At 43.0% G+C, this 16,632-nt stretch overlaps 1 long non-coding RNA gene across 2 annotated transcripts; it reads left to right on the top strand.

The window, feature by feature from the left end:
• Positions 1-12,574: 12,574 nt before the first annotated feature.
• Positions 12,575-15,761, top strand: LOC142652421 (uncharacterized). Of its 2 annotated transcripts, none has more exons than XR_012847850.1 (4): positions 12,575-12,865; positions 14,045-14,185; positions 15,142-15,286; positions 15,688-15,761. It is a non-coding gene; the product is annotated as an uncharacterized LOC142652421 (long non-coding RNA). The 2 variants fall into 2 exon arrangements; XR_012847849.1 differs by lacking the exon at positions 12,575-12,865 and adding an exon at positions 13,707-13,879.
• Positions 15,762-16,632: the final 871 nt, after the last annotated feature.

The following is a 16,632-nucleotide window of genomic DNA, read 5'->3' as shown; positions in this document are numbered from 1 at the left end:
TACAAACAATAAAACCGTATAACCATGAGTAAACATGACTTTGTGATTAATGCCCTTGTGGGCAGACAAACAAAAAGGTCTAGCATATTAGCTAACCTCAAACTTTCGGGTTTAGAGAACATTGTCCCTGAGTACCGAGTCTACAGGAAATAGCCGCTCGGTTCACCCGAGATCTCTCTTCGTATCCTCAGATCTTATCCCTTCTCCGCTGTTTAACGGACTGCCATCCATCTGATATCGGTCTCAGACCTTGTCGTTGTGTCGACTCCGCCAACGTTGCTTGTAGGTTCCATTTGCGTAATAAGGCCAACCCTTCTTCCATATTCCTAACAATGTGGAATTCGTTTTTATTGGATATAATCAGCCGCACTGGGAAGCCCCACTTATATACAATCTTGTTTTCTCTCAAAACTGCAGTGATCGGATTCAGTTGTCGACGAAGCTGAAGCGTTGCCGCTGATAGATCCGTGAATAACATTAGCTTCTGGTATGGCTCTGGTAAGCTTCCTAACTTTCTTGTTGCCGCCATTAGATTCTCTTTGGTCTGATAAAAATGGATACGAGCCAATACATCTCTAGGTACTGATTCTTCCAAGTGTTTAGGGCGAGGAGCTCTATGAGCTCTATCTATCAGCATATCAGATGGCCGACACGTGGGAAGCATAACTTGTATAAACTTTTGGATGAATTGCTCCAACTCTTGGGGGGCTACATTTTCAGGTATACCCCTAAATTTAATGTTATTTCTCCTCGATCTATCTTCTAGATCTGCTACTTTGGTGCGGAGAAACTGCACTTCTGATTCCATTTGGTAATGGGCATCAATCAGATTATTGTGTGAGCTTGCAAATTCTCCCATCTTAGACTCCACCACATGAACCCTTTGATCTACTTCCTGTACCGCCACATTTAGAGGATTAATCAAATGTCCAATGTCGTTTTGCAATGAGCGTCTCAACAGTTGGAGCATATGCTTCATGCTAGAGTCAGTAATTGCCAAGTCAGATGTAGGAATGCTTTCGAACATGTCTGTAGTCTCCAAGATCCCCAACCCTGGAAGAGCATCGTGGCTTACCTCATTGATGAGGACAGACGGAGGCTGTAACTGTTGTGTGTGGTTTTTCTGGTTAATGGGGGATGTGACGTCGGAGCAGATGAGGAGAACTCCCTTGAATGGCGTCTCACTGGTAAGTCTGTGTCATCTTCTCCTTCTTCCTCTCCCTCTTGGCTCCCCTCCGTTGAAGAAAATATTACCGGAGGACGGGGAGGCACTGATGTACTGCGTCTCGGCATGTTTGCTGCAGCCCGCGCTTCTCGGTGTCCGAGCGGGAGCTCAGACACCACTAGGCCTATACCTGTGTCTGCGGCCGCGCCATCTTGGATTCTCTCGGAGGCTGCAGAGAAGAAGAAATCCATCAGCTTCTCCGGTTTCGTCGTTAGTTTTTTCTTCTTAGGCATGTCGGCACTTGCTTCCCACGGTTGGTTCGTGTCTTTGAGGATAATTTGCTGTCTCTGTCGTCGCTTTTACAGGATCTCGGGTGCGGAGCTAACCTCTCATGCAGCCATCTCGGTCAGCAGCCAGGCCACGCCTCCCCACGAGCCATTTTTAATGTCCTGGTGGAGGGAAGGAGGTTGTCACTTAGGATTTGACGGTACATGGCTCCATCCATTCTCACATTGATGCGGTGAAGTAGTCCTGTGCCCTTAGCAGAGAAACACCCCTAAAACATAATGTTTCCACCTTCATGCTTGACAGTGGGGATGGTGTTCTTTGGGTCATAGGCAGCATTTCTCTTCCTTCAAAAACGGCGAGTTGAGTTAATGCCAAAGAGCTCAATTTTAGTCTCATCTGACCACAGCACCTTCTCCCAATCACTCTCAGAATCATCCAGATGTTCATTTGCAAACTTCAGACGGGCCTGTACATGTGCCTTCTTGAGCAGGGGGACCTTGCGGGCACTGCAGGATTTTAATCCATTACGGCGTAATGTGTTACCAATGGTTTTCTTGGTGACTGTGGTCCCAGCTGCCTTGAGATCATTATCAAGTTCCCCCCGTGTAGTTTTCGGCTGAGCTCTCACCTTCCTCAGGATCAAGGATACCCCACGAGGTGAGATTTTGCATGGAGCCCCAGATCGATGTCGATTGACAGTCATTTTGTATGTCTTCCATTTTCTTACTATTGCACCAACAGTTGTCTCCTTCTCACCCAGCGTCTTACTTATGGTTTTGTAGCCCATTCCAGCCTTGTGCAGATCTATGATCTTGTCCCTGACATCCTTAGAAAGCTCTTTGGTCTTGCCCATGTTGTAGAGGTTAGAGTCAGACTGATTAATTGAGTCTGTGGACAGGAGTCTTTTATACAGGTGACCATGTAAGACAGCTGTCTTTAATGCAGGCACCAAGTTGATTTGGAGCGTGTAACTGGTCTGGAGGAGGCTGAACTCTTAATGGTTGGTAGGGGATCAAATACTTATTTCTCTGTGCACAATGCAAATAAATATATATAATTTTGACAATGTGATTTTCTTTTTTTTTTTTATGTAATCTATCTCTCACTGGTAAAATTAACCTAGCCTAAAAATTCTAGACTGTTCATGTCTTTGACAGTGGGCAAACTTACAAAATCAGCAAGGGATCAAATACTTATTTCCTCCACTGTATATATGTGTATGTATATATATATAAATGTGTATGTATGTATATATATATGTGTATGTATGTATATATGTGTATGTATGTATGTATGTATGTGTATATATATATAATGTATGTATGTATGTATATATATATATATATATGTATGTATATATATATATATATATATATATATATATATATATATGTGTGTGTATATACAAAGAGAAAGCAGCAGCACTCACATGGGAATCAATGAACGGGTGCCCAGCAAAAATGTCCCGATCCTCGGACGAAATGTCAGATATAGCAAATGAAGCTATGCGGCACTCCAATGAAGAAAATGGTGGTTTATTCAATTCCAATACAAAAGCGACGTTTCAATCCTATAATAGGATTTTTATCAAGCATAGTGACACATCTAGCATTGCAAGCATATATAGGGCTGAGATCACTTTACATAATTTATCTAATTAAAAAACAAATAAAGTGCTTAGTGTCAAAATCATTATCAGCAGATAATTTAAGGTATCAATAAACATATAAATATGATACATAAAGTGCTAATGTGCATCAACAATAATTGTGAACTACAATACATCATACAGAAAACGTTAAAAACAAGTGATTAGGACATAATCATTCAAGCCTCAGCTGTGTCAAAATAAAGCATCACAGATCCGTTCACCAATCAGAACTTCAGGACTTCGTATAACATGTCAGTTCATTGAAATCCATAGCGATGTTCAGCTGCGCACCACGTTGTAATCATGGAGTAGTGCGACTGTCTAAAAACAGCGGAAGTATATAGTTGCTGGGCAACAAGGTGCACACGGCGCATGTTGACGACACTGTGCGTTCCACCATCTGGATCATGTGGATGGTGGCGTCCTCAGTTGCCAAGCAACTGACATGGATCTGCCGCACTTCATTGCTACCACGTCAGGTGGCAATATCGCAAATTCTTATATCGTAATAACAGAGTAACAAAGCTACACCGAGTTAGATAGTCCAACACATGGAAAAAAACATATATACTATTAAGGGCTCCTGTTGATGAGTGACGGAGATAACTTAGAAAAGGAAAGATAGCGATTAAGTATAACGGACTTTCGTCATGGTAATAAGAGGGTATTGTATGTGGATCTCTGCTCACTATTGCGTGTTCAGAACAATCACACTCCCGAGGTTTCCAGAATCCACTGGCATTATCTTCATGTGCACAGGATATTCCGTCAACCACACACGTGTAACGGACCAATAGTACCTCTTTTAGCAACATAATATAAATATAAATAATATCACAATATCTCCCTGTCACTTATCACCAAAAAGGAGACTAGAAATAAACTCCATGTAAAAAGGTATTTTATTTAATGTGTTCATAGGACAAAAAACTCGTAATATAGCAATGTATAATGTCTGTCAAAAAATTCATTAGTATCAGATATAGATATGAAAGATCCCGAAGTTCTGTTGAGATTGGTGTTTGGATCTGAAAGAAAGAAAACAAAATATAAATATAAACAGTAAAAATTTAGTGCTGATAGAAATAAACATATAGATAAATAATACCAATGTGTCATAAATTGTCATAAAAAGGAGAGCATTAGAGAACCTCAAAAATAAAGCGGAGAAGCGAGAGCATCACATGGTAATCCTATCTACACTGAATTCTACATTGAGGCCGGATGGTCTCAACGAGTTCAATGAGAATATCCATCTCAGTTCTTTCTTATGTAAAGCCATATGTCTATCACCACCATATTGTAATGGCGGGATATGATCAAGGATCATAAATGTAAGATCCCTTTCATTGTGTCCATGTTCTGAGAAATGTTTGGCTACAGGCAAATCAAGTTTCTTTTTTCGAATCGAAAAACGGTGGTTGTTTAAACGAGTTTTAAAAGCGCAAGTGGTCTCCCCCACATATAAAAGGCCGCAGGGACACCATAGAACATATATGACCCAATCAGAGTCACAAGTAAAATTATGTCTGATGTTAAACTTATGACCAGTTAGTAGATGTGTAAAAGTGTTGCCCTTACACATTAATGAGCAGTTAACACATCTGTGGCACGGGACATTCCCTGGTTTTAAAGACTTTAGTAAGGATTGTGACCCTTTTTTGTATTTTGACACCCTAGTCTTAACCAATGGGTCACGAAGATTTTGTGAACGTCGATAAGACATTAGAGGATTATTTTTCAATTCCTCGATGTGCCCAAAACTGTTGCTAATAATAGACCAATGTCTATTCACAATCTTGGAAAGATCTCCACTAGCTTCATTATAAGTTGAAATAAAAGGAATACGTTTTTTTTGTTTCTTTTGTGTGAGGGAATTTGCAGATTGGACTAAACTATCCCTTGTGACATTACAAAGCTTATTTTTATGAGATAGCAGCAATGATTTAGGATATCCTCTCTGTAGAAAATTATTTGTCATGATACTTAATGATTCATCCAAGTCTTCCTGTTTATCAGTGTTACGTTTAGCCCTAATCATTTGACTATACGGTAGGGATTTGACCATATTTTTTGGATGACAACTGTCAAATCTTAATAAAGTATTTCGATCTGTTTCTTTCGTATACATTTTTGATTTTAGTGTATTGTTGTCAATCAGTACTGTAACATCCAAAAATTGGATGCTATCCATCGAATATGTCATAGTAAATTGGATATCCTCATCAATAGAATTAAGGAATAAGTGAAAGTCATTTAGTGTAGTAACAGTATCTGTCCAAATGAGGAAGATGTCGTCTATGTAGCGCCACCACCTCAACACATGTGAGAAGTGGTGGGATACATAGATCGACATCTCCTCCATGGTGTCCATAAAAATATTGGCATAGGTCAGAGCCATGTTGGACCCCATGGCTGTACCTCTCAATTGTATGTAATAGCTGTCATTAAATGAAAAATAGTTGGAGGTCAAAATGAGCTCCACCAAAGACATAACGAACTCGCTTGAGGCGGCATCATAATCTGAAGCCATCAATTTGCGTCTCACGGCATCAAGACCATTACAATGGCTGATTGACGTATAAAGAGAGGTTACATCGAAGGAGACCAAAATAGATCCCTCCGGTAAAGCAATGGTTTTTAATTTTTGCAAAAAATCGGTAGTGTCCCTGATGTAGGATTTAGAATTTATAGCAAAATCCCTCAATACTTTATCTACAAAGATGGATATATTACTCATTAATGAACCTCGACCGGACACAATCGGGCGGCCCGAGGGATTAGTCAAACTCTTATGGATCTTTGGCAATAGGTATAAACAGGGCCGGCCTTAGGGTAGATGGCGCCCCGTGCGAAATTATCTTTTGGCGCCCCACGCCATTATAAAAAATGCCCCATAAAAAAGCATAATTCCTCCCCACAGTATAATGCCCTATATAGTGCCCCCACACAGTGTAATGCCCCTTTAGTGCCCCACACACAGTATAATAATAATATTTAATAATGTAATATATTATTACGCCTTCAAGGACACAGTATTTTGTCCTCTAATTGTGCCCACACAGTGTTATGCCCCCTAAGTGCCACACACATTATATTGCCCCCTGTAGTGCCCCTACACAGTATGATGTCCTCCACAGAGTATAATGCCCCCACAGCCCCCCTAGTAGAAAGTTCCCCCTGTAGATTGTGCCGTACAGCCTCCCTGTAGACAGTGCCATAATCCCCCACCTCCTCCTTGTAGACAGTGCCATACAGCCCCCATCTGCCCCTTGTAGTGTCATACAGCCCCCATCTGCCCCTTGTAGTGCCATACAGCCCCCCATCTGCCCCTTGTAGTGTCATACAGCCCCACCTCCCTCTTGTACACAGTGCCCCCCACCGCCCCCTTGTAGAAAGTGACATACAGCCCCCACCTCCCCCTTGTAGACAGTGCCATACTGCCCCCCACCTCCACCTGACAGGATCCTTGCGTAGGCCGGCTTGATCCAGAGATGTCATCACGCCGACTGCGCAGGGATCCTGTCCCTGCGCCTCATAGGCTGCAGGCGCCTCTGTAGCCTGTTACAGAGTTTCCCAACCTTTTCGGACTTGAGCCACCCCTGGAAATAAAAAAATCCTCAGGGTCCCCCTACCAAAAATTGTTTAGAGAAAGACAGAAAATAGCTAAAAATAAGCACTACATTCTTTAGGGTATGTTCACACAGCATTTTTTGGAAGGCAGAAAAAATCTGCTTTTGAATTGACAGCGTTATATGATGGGGTTTTTTTAGCGTTTTTTTTAAAGCCGTTGAAGCGAATGCAAAAGACGCAGCAAAAAAAGCTCCAAAAGAGCGCCAAAGCTATTTTCTTCCTACTATTAATTTCAATTGGAGGTCAGAGGTGGAAACCACTTGAAGACCATCAGCCCCCCCCCACCACTCACGGTAAGGCTGGGTTCACACACACTATTTACGGACGTAATTCGGGCGTTTTAGCCCCGAATTACGTCCGAAAATGCGGCTCAAAAGCGTCGGCAAAGTTCTGCCCATTCATTTGAATGGGTCTTACGATATTCTGTGCCGACGGTCATTTTTGCGCCCGCGTCAAAGAAAAGCCTGTCACTTCTTGAGACGTAATTGGAGCCGTTTTCCCTTGACTCCATAGAAAAACAGCTCCAATTACGTCCGTAATGGACGCAGCGAATAGCGCCTGCACATGCCATTACGTTTTCTCCTGAAAACAGCTCCGTCATTTCAGCCGTAATGGACGCTGCCGCGTGAACATACCCTAAAATGACCATCAGCCTGTCCACTCACAGTAAAACTACCATCAGCCCCCACTCACAGTAAAACTACCATGAGCCCCCACTTACAGTAAAACTACCATCAGCCCCCACTCACAGTAAAACGACCATCAGCCCCCCACTCACAGTAAAACTACCATCAGCCTCCACTCACAGTAAAACGACCATCAGCCCCCCACTCACAGTAAAACTACCATCAGCCCCCCACTCACAGTAAAACTACCATCAGCCCCCCACTCACAGTAAAATGACCATCAGCCCCCCACTCACAGATGCCCCCTGTAGGTCATGCCACACAGCCCCTTTGTAGGTAGTAGGGATGTCACGACACCTGAATTTGGACTTCAATACCGATACTTCGTGTAGTATTGCAATTTCGATACCAAAACGATACTTTGCCAACAGTAATAAAAAAAAGTTCTTCCATTTTCTGATGTGAGGCGCGAGGTGTGATGCTGAATTTAACCTCCATTTGCCTCACATTAATAGTAATTAACCCCATCATGTTTCTCAGTCATAATGGGTTAATGTGTGAGGTACATGATGGGGTTAATTACTATTAATGTGAGGCACGTGAAGGTTAAATTCATCATCGCACCTCGTGCCTCACATTAATAAGTGAAAGCAGTTTTTTTTTTTACAGCGTACACATCATAAATGACGCAAAAAAATTGTTGTGCAGGTTATTACGGCCGCGCCAATACTGAATGTGTATATTTTATATATTGACACTTATTTTAAGGTTTATTGTAAAAAAAAAGGTGAATGTGTATTTTTTTAAATTTAACATTACTTTATGTTTTTACTTTATTTTTAAACTTTAATGTACTGGCATATATCTATATACTGATAGTACACAGGCATATATCCATATACTGATAGTACACAGGCATATATCTATATACTGATAGTACACAGGCATATATCTATATACTGATAGTACACAGGCATATATCTATATACTGATAGTACACAGGCATATATCTATATACTGATAGTACACAGGCATATATCTATATACTGATAGTACACAGGCATATATCTATATGCCAGTACATTAGCCTGTGTACTGATAGTACACAGGCAGTTGTTAGGACATACCTAAGTATGCCCTAACAACAGGAAATATGGTAAGACAGCCCTGGGGTCCTTCAATAGACCCTGGGCTGTCTGCCCATATATGGTATGGCCCTCAATCGCGTCACAGGAATTCCCTGTGACGCGATCCAAGGGGCATCCCCCTCCTCACTTTCCCCTGAATGCTGCAGTCAGTTTTGATCGCAGCATTCAGGAGAATAGCAGTGGAGATGAGCGGTTTCTCTGATCTCCGCCGTTATAGAGCGGGGCTGCGGCTGTGTAATAGTCATTGCCCCGCTCCTGACAGAAGTGCGTGCGCGGTCAGCATGAGGTAATGCGGCCGGCGCTGCACTAATGAGCGGCGGCGCAGACACCAAAGACAGAACATGTGGGTGTTTTGCAGTGTGGCCGCCATGTTCTGTTTTCAGTGCCGCCGCTCATTAGTGCAGCGCTGGCCGCATCGCATCATCCTCGCGGTGCGCTCTTGTCAGGACTCAGGAGCGGGGCAATGGCTGTATTACACAGCCGCAGCCCCGCTCTCATTCATCATGTATTACTATACTTACCGGTGTGGCTCGAACCATATGGGGATGCACAGTATCGAAGTTTCGATGCATTGTGCATCCCTAGTAAGTAGTGCCACAAATCCCCCCCTTGCCGCACAGCCCCCTTGTAGGTAGTGCCACACACACCCTTGTAGGTAGCACTCCCTTCCTGTAGATAGCGCCACTGTAGCTCCCTGTGGCTGGGGATTCCGCTCCTTGACGGAGTGCTTGATGTCTCTGTCCATATGTGAACAGTGACATCGGGCAACTAACTCCTGAAGCGGAATCCCTGTCCACAGCGTTGCAGACGCTGTGACCGGGGATTCCACTCCAGGAGAAGCCCCTGACGTCTCTGTCCATTTAGTCGGGGGGTGCCATCTACAAGGGTTCTGCAAAAAAATCTCCTCCTCCTCCTCACATCCACTTTGCGCTATGAGGAGGAGGAGAGAAAGCACATCCGTGGCAGTTGTCCAGAGGAGTGTCGCGGCACCCCTGGAGGGTTCTCATGGGAACCTCATGTTGGGAACCACCAGCCTAGTAGATCACAGAGCAGGGAGATACCTCCCTGCTCTGCTATAGTGTTGAATAGTATCTGTGTCTTTAGCAGGGCCGTATTTACAACTCACGCTGCCCTAGGCACTAAGCCTGAATATACCCCCATTAAAGGCCTATTTAGTTTAGCCAATTATCATCATGATTCGCCAGTTTCTGACCAATTATAATGATATTTGGTCAGTGTTAACAAAGGGGAAGATCAATGATAAAAACTTTGCTTATCGTTAATCTCTAATGAGAAAAAAAAAAGATAATACACGCGGCCGTAGTCATAGCGATGCGTATTCTGTTCTGAGCGTAGCCCGGCCTCCAGGGATGACGATGCTTCCCATGTGACAGCTGCAGCCAATCAAAGGCTGCAGCGGTCACATGGACTACAGCGTCATCGCAGGAGGCCGGGCTACGCTCAGAGAGAGAGAGGGACTACGGCTGGGAGTATTAGCTTTTTTTAAAATTTATTTCTGCAATTTTCCCCCCAAAAAATGGCACCAAAATTTGGTGCCGTTTTTCAGGTGAAATTCCCTGCGGTTCTTAGGACGTATACACTGTGTGGTTTTACGTATCCGCCCTGTGTGTTCCTACCCTTATAATCAAGTTGCTCCCCCCACAAATATTATCTCTAAGGGCTTATTCAGACGAACGGGATATACGTCCGTGCAACGCGCGTGATTTTCATGCGCGTTGCACGGACCTATATTAGTCTATGGGGCCGTGCAGACGTGTGTGATTTTTATGATGCGTGAGTCCGCTGCCTAAAAGTCATGACATTAACAACCAAAATGTCTCGCAGGTATGGTGCTTTGGCTAGGTGTCACCCACAACGTGGTAGTCACAACACCTCCAAAAAAACGTCACTATAAATAGCGAAACTCCAAGAATAACCTTGAAAACTATGAGAAACAGGAGTCTTAAGCCATAAATGTACAGAGAAATAAATATACCTTTATTGTTACATCAAAAAATTCCATTATAAAAACACAAATACACAACGAGGTATTAAAAATTGAAGGGTAAATGGATAGATCGAAATCTAGACCTTCTACACAGGTATGCTATAAATACTACAGGCAGAGAATTCTACTAACTGTAAAATGAAGGAAAAAGGCAAAGTAATGTTTCATACAGACAGTGCTGGTACCCTGAAACGGCACTTCCCAATTCCAACAATGAACTAGCAAATGTGTATCAGGTTAGCAGCATACAAATAAATGCCACAAGGAGTTGTATTGAACCCCACCTATTGCCTGGTCCCGGGTAGAAGACAAGAAAAAGGTATAACCTGAAAAAAACCCGGTATATAAACAGTCCACCTGGCAAATACCAGGGAAATGAGTAAATAATCGCTTACCCATGAAGTTTATGGGAATAGACTGATCCACCTAACGTTTGAGGCACCCCGACGCGCGTTTCGCTTGTGTCGCTTCCTCAGGGGGTGTGAAAAAGTCATGACATGTCCGTTCTTTGAGCGTTTTTTTGTGCATCACGCACCCATTGAAGTCAATGGGTGCGTGAAAACCACAAATGCCGCACGGAAGCACTTCCATGCGAACAGCGTGATTCGCGCAACAGCTGTGAAAAGGATGAATGAAAACAGAAAAGCACCACGTGCTTTTCTGTTTACAAACATCCAAATGGAGTGTCATAATGATGGCGGCTGCGCGAAAAGTACACAGCCGCGCATCATATGGTGATGACACACGGAGCTGTCAAATGCATTTTGCGCAGGCAAAACGCCGTGTTTTTTGCGTGCGCAAAAGGCACACGCTCGTGTGAATCCAGCCTAAGGGTAAGGCCACACAGAGCGGCCCTGACACGGTTGCAACGCAGCTAACAACTACGCCGTCACCATGTTCAGTGCGGCTGTCAAACAGCCTGTTAATGGCCGCACGTATTCCGGTTACATTCGCACGCGCACTGCCGCTCCATTCATTCTCTATGGGAGCGCCGGAGATAGCCGAGTGCAGTGTTCTGCTTTTTCCGGCGCTCCCATAGAGAATGAATAGGGGGTAAGTTGTTGTAATTTGCAAAATCGTGCGGCCATAAAGGGTGTATTAATTCATGGCCGCACGTTAACGCGGGTAAACCGTCCCTTTATCTGCAAAATCGTGCGGCCATGAATTAATACACCCTTTATGGCCGCACGATTTTGCAAATTACAACAACTTACCCCCTATTCATTCTCTATGGGAGCGCTGGAAAAAGCAGAACACTGCACTCGGCTATCTCCGGCGCTCCCATAGAGAATGAATGGAGCGGCAGTGCGTGTGCGAGTGTAACCGGAATACCCCTTAACGAGGTATTTGACAGCCGCTCCTACATAGTAACAGCGCGGTTGTTGGCCGCGTTGCGACAGTGTGAGGGCCGCTCCGTGTGGCCGTACCCTAAAGAATCCTTTCTCCCCATACATAACGCTAAGTTCCCCTCCCCCATGATTCATAATAAGCTCCTACACCACAAAATAAACTATACAGAAGTCCCCCTCCCCACAAAATACATTTATAAAGAATCCCCCACACTCCTATAGCATTTAGGGCAATGTCCCCTCCCCCACAAAATCGATCTGTAAAAAATACACTCAAAGTACCTCTAACCTAGTTTCCCCTCCCCCACAAAATCGATCTGTAAAAAATACACTAAAAGTACCTATAACCTAGTCTCCCCTCCCCCACAAAATCGATCTTTAAAAAAAACCAAAACATCCTGTTACACATCACATAAAGCCCCCTCTCTCCCCCTCCCTCACACTGCACATAAATAGAAATAGATTAAGCTGCTGCACTTACCTGACACCGGAGCTCCGTGGAGGAGTCTTCACTGGGGCAGCAGCACAGCAAGAAGGAGCTGCCTGAGGTGCTGAGTGTCTGTGACACTGCAGTACAGGCTGTGCTGATTGGTGGAGCAGACAGAAGCACCTGCTGCTCCTCCAATCAGCGCTCACTTCACGCAGCAGTGCAGAGGGAGGAACATTTCTCCTCTATTCTGCTCGTACAAACTGGCGCCCCCCTTGCAGCATGGCGGCCGGCGCCCTGTGCGACCGCACGTGTCGCACATAGCTAAGGCCGGCCATGCCGGTGGCTAAAAACCACTCAGATGCTGCAATCTCTGAGCGCAGCATCTGAGGGGTTAATCGGCCAGATCGGAGGCTAGCTCTGGTCCTAGCTGTTACAGCAGGGTGTCAGCTGTTAGATACAGCTGGCATCCGTTGGTGATGGTGCCGTCTCAGCTCCTGAGCCTGCACTATCGCCGCAATGTAACTGTACTGTGGTTTGCAGAAACCCCTGCCCGACAGCGCCGTGTATGTATGTATGTATATATATATATATATATATATATATATATATATATATATATATATATATATATATATATATATATTATCATAAAATAAGGAATATAAGAGAATCCATGAGAACTTGCAGCATACTCCTCAACATGCCATGTAATGACTTCAGAGCCCTGTGCAGGAGGCCATTGGAGGGATTTTGACGTAACTCGTAATGTTTGGGGGCCCAGGTGGATCTTTTTCACCAGGGCCCATGAGCCCTTAGCTACGCCCCTGGCAGCGTCATGATTCTGCACAGTTTTTTTCCAGAGCACGTGTATGGGGCATAAAATACCCCATTTATGAGCATTGCCGGCAAAATGTTAGCAAATTATATCATGATTTAGGCCATGAATACGCATCTAAATCCTGCCACAATCCACAACATATGCACATGGCTAAGGGTATGTTCACACGTAGTCAACCAAAACGTCTGAAAATCCAGAGCTGTTTTCAAGGGAAAACAGACCCTGCTTTTCAGACGTTTTTTACCAACTCGCATTTTTACCAACTCATTTTTTTACCAACTCGTTTTTGGAGCTGTTTTCATTGGAGTCTATGAGAAAACAGCTCCAAAAACGTCTGAAAGAAGTGTCCTGCACTTCTTTTGACGAGGCTGTATTTTTGCGAGTCGTCGTTTGACAGCTGTCAAACGACAACGCGTAAATAACAGGTCGTCTGCACAGTACGTCGGCAAACCCATTCAAATGAATGGCCAGATGTTTGCCGACGTATTGCAGCCCTATTTTCAGACGTAAAACGAGGCATAATACGCCTCGTATACGTCTGAAATTTGGCCGTGTGAACATACCCTTAAGGTTCACATTTGCTGGTTTGTCTATTTTTTTTTGTGAAACCCAAGACAAGAACCATGCAGGCTTGTGCCATAAATATGCGATGAGGCCAGCACCTGGAATACACTCTTAGGTTAGATCTACACATGCAGTTTTTGGTGCCGTTTTTATTTAGCCAAACACAGAAGGGCGTCCAAGTAAGTACATTTATTATTTTTTCCTTTTGGATCCCCTCCTTTCTTTCGGTTAGGCCTTGTTTACACAGTAGAGTTTTGACTTGATCTTGACTAGGTTAAAAATTAAACAAAAATCTATACCGCAATATAATGTTCTGTATATTTATCTATATTTTTGGTATACAGTATGCAGCAGCTATTTCAGGGAGGAAATGCATGGAAGTTCATTACAGCAGGTCATGTAATATATCCTGTGTGCAGAGACCTCAGAAAATGCCCCCAAAATACCACAGAATGGAGATTGAAGTGGCCGAGCTCATAACTCTGGTAAGGATATAATATTATGCTGTTATATATTTATGATTTGTTTAGGTTCCATTTATAGATGTTAGTAGGAAGGCCCAGGCCACAAAAAGACCATGTGTCTTGTATACAAACTCCCAACATATAAAAGACAGGCCCTCATTGAGGCTCTGTAGGGGCCTATAGGGGCTTAATATAGTTTTATGTATGAATTTATAATTTTTTAACCTCAAAATTGTGCTGCATCTGTCCCAGTATAAACCATACATACTTACTTACTTACTTACTCTCTTAGCTTATCTGGGAGACTCCCAAAATAGAGGAGATCTATGAGAAGAACAGGCAAGTCTCATGGAAAGGCTGTTGAAAGCTTCCACTAAAGGGAGTTTGCTGTATATGTATTTTTATTGCTCTCATTGATTTCAATATGAACTGCATAAACGTGAATGCAGAAAGATTCCCATTGTGGTAACAGCTGGCAGCCATGTCTCTTTTATATATTGATCATTTAACTCTATAGCTGGGTGAAGCACTATGCTGGCAGTGTTGTTTATTGTGCCCTCTCTGCTGGCACTTTTTACAAGGAGGCAATCTGCAGGCAGTGTTTATGTGGGGTAACGGCATAGTTGTTTATGAAGGACAGTCTCCTGGCACTGTTCATTGGGACACTCTGCAGGCAGTATTATTTATTAAATATTAGGGGCACTCTGCTGGCACTGTCTATGTGGGTCACTACCAGTATTTTTCATTGGGAGCACTCTGCTGGCACTATTGTTTATAGGGGACAGTCTTTTGGCACTGTTAATTAGATAATTGGAGGAACCCAGGGGCAAATTTTTTGGGAGGCACCCAGCTTGCACTGTTTAAAAAGGATACTCTGCTGGCAGAATTGTACATTTATTTACTGACTTTATTACGTGATTATTCACCTATCTATTTTTTTATTTATTTATTATTATTATTTTTTTAATAATAAATAGAAAATGACAGAACGGATGGCGCAGGATTGGTTCCACAAGGACTGGGTTGATCCAGAGAGAAGCGTATCCTTTCCCTCTGACAGACCGAAGAACAAATTCTTCAATGAGATGACATGTTCCCAATGACAACTCTGTTAAACTTTCTGTAAGTATTCATTTAAAGGGACTTTTCCACCACAAACATTTCTCACTAAGCTTTTTCTGTATGCACTAAAGAAAGTAGGATGGAGAGTTTCCCCACATACATGGCCAGGTCTCATCTGTAAATAGGGGACATGAGACCACATTCTTAGTATTGTTGGGAGTGCCAGCTGTTGGACCCTCACCAGTTATACATTTATGGCATATCCCTGCGGTTGGCCAATATAAACATTTTTATCATGAAGAAGGGTGAGGGACAAAATACAGCAATACCAAAAATTCAGGATACTGAAATGTAAGACCTTCCAAATGTACAGTATTCATAATTTACCACCTCTTACATATAATATGCTCCATATGGAATGTCAGCAAAACTTTTTACTTAATCTCTTTTCTGAACTGAAGGAACTATACAGGATCAGCTGCAGGAACCTGCGTGTTATGAACATCAACCGAAGGAAAAGGACCTGACAGAGTAAGCCGATCCTGCAGAATCTGAGGGTGAAGAAGATAAGAATCGTCCTTGCCCATGGGATGCCAGAGTGACATTTGTGGCCATGCCTCCTCATTTCAACGCCCATCTATCCAGAAGGGGACGGGATAAGAAGATCCACTCAAGGAATTCGTCTTATTTGTTTTTTTCATCTGTAATGCTGCTTTCATGATTAAATTTAAGCATATTGCTGGATATATAATAAATGTCAAATGACACATTGATTTTCAGTACAATTAGGGTTGCCACGATACCAGCATTTGGACTTCCATACCCATACTTTGTGTAGTATTGCGATACTCGATACAAAACGATACTTTGCTAACAATAATAATAAAAACAAAGTTCTTCTATTTCCTGATGTGAGGCGCGTGGTGTGATGAATTTAGTACCTCCATTTGCCCCACATTAATAGTAATTAACCCCACCATGATCCTCAGTCATAATGGACAACATTGGGTTAATGTGTGAGGAACATGATGGGGTTAATTACTATTAATATGAGGCACATGGAGGTACAAAATTCATAACACCTCGTGCCTCACATTAATAAGTGAATATTTTTTTTTTATAACAGCGTAAACATGATTGATGCTATAAATGTGTTATTACTGTCACAACGATACGGAATATGTGTATATTTTATGTATCGAGACTTATTTTAATGTTTATTGTAACATTACCTATTTTTTTTTTACTTTACTTTTTTTAACTTTAATGTACTGGCATATATCTATATGCCAGTACATTAGCCTGTGTTCTGATAGTACACAGTTGTTAGGACATACCTCAGTATGCCCTAACAGGAAATATGGTCAGACAGCCCTGGGGTCCTTCAATGGACCCTGGGCTGTCTG

This window comes from Rhinoderma darwinii, chromosome 5 (genome assembly GCF_050947455.1).
Source record: "Rhinoderma darwinii isolate aRhiDar2 chromosome 5, aRhiDar2.hap1, whole genome shotgun sequence".
Classification (NCBI taxonomy): Eukaryota; Metazoa; Chordata; class Amphibia; order Anura; family Rhinodermatidae; genus Rhinoderma; species Rhinoderma darwinii.
This window is presented reverse-complemented; position numbering and strand designations above follow the sequence as displayed.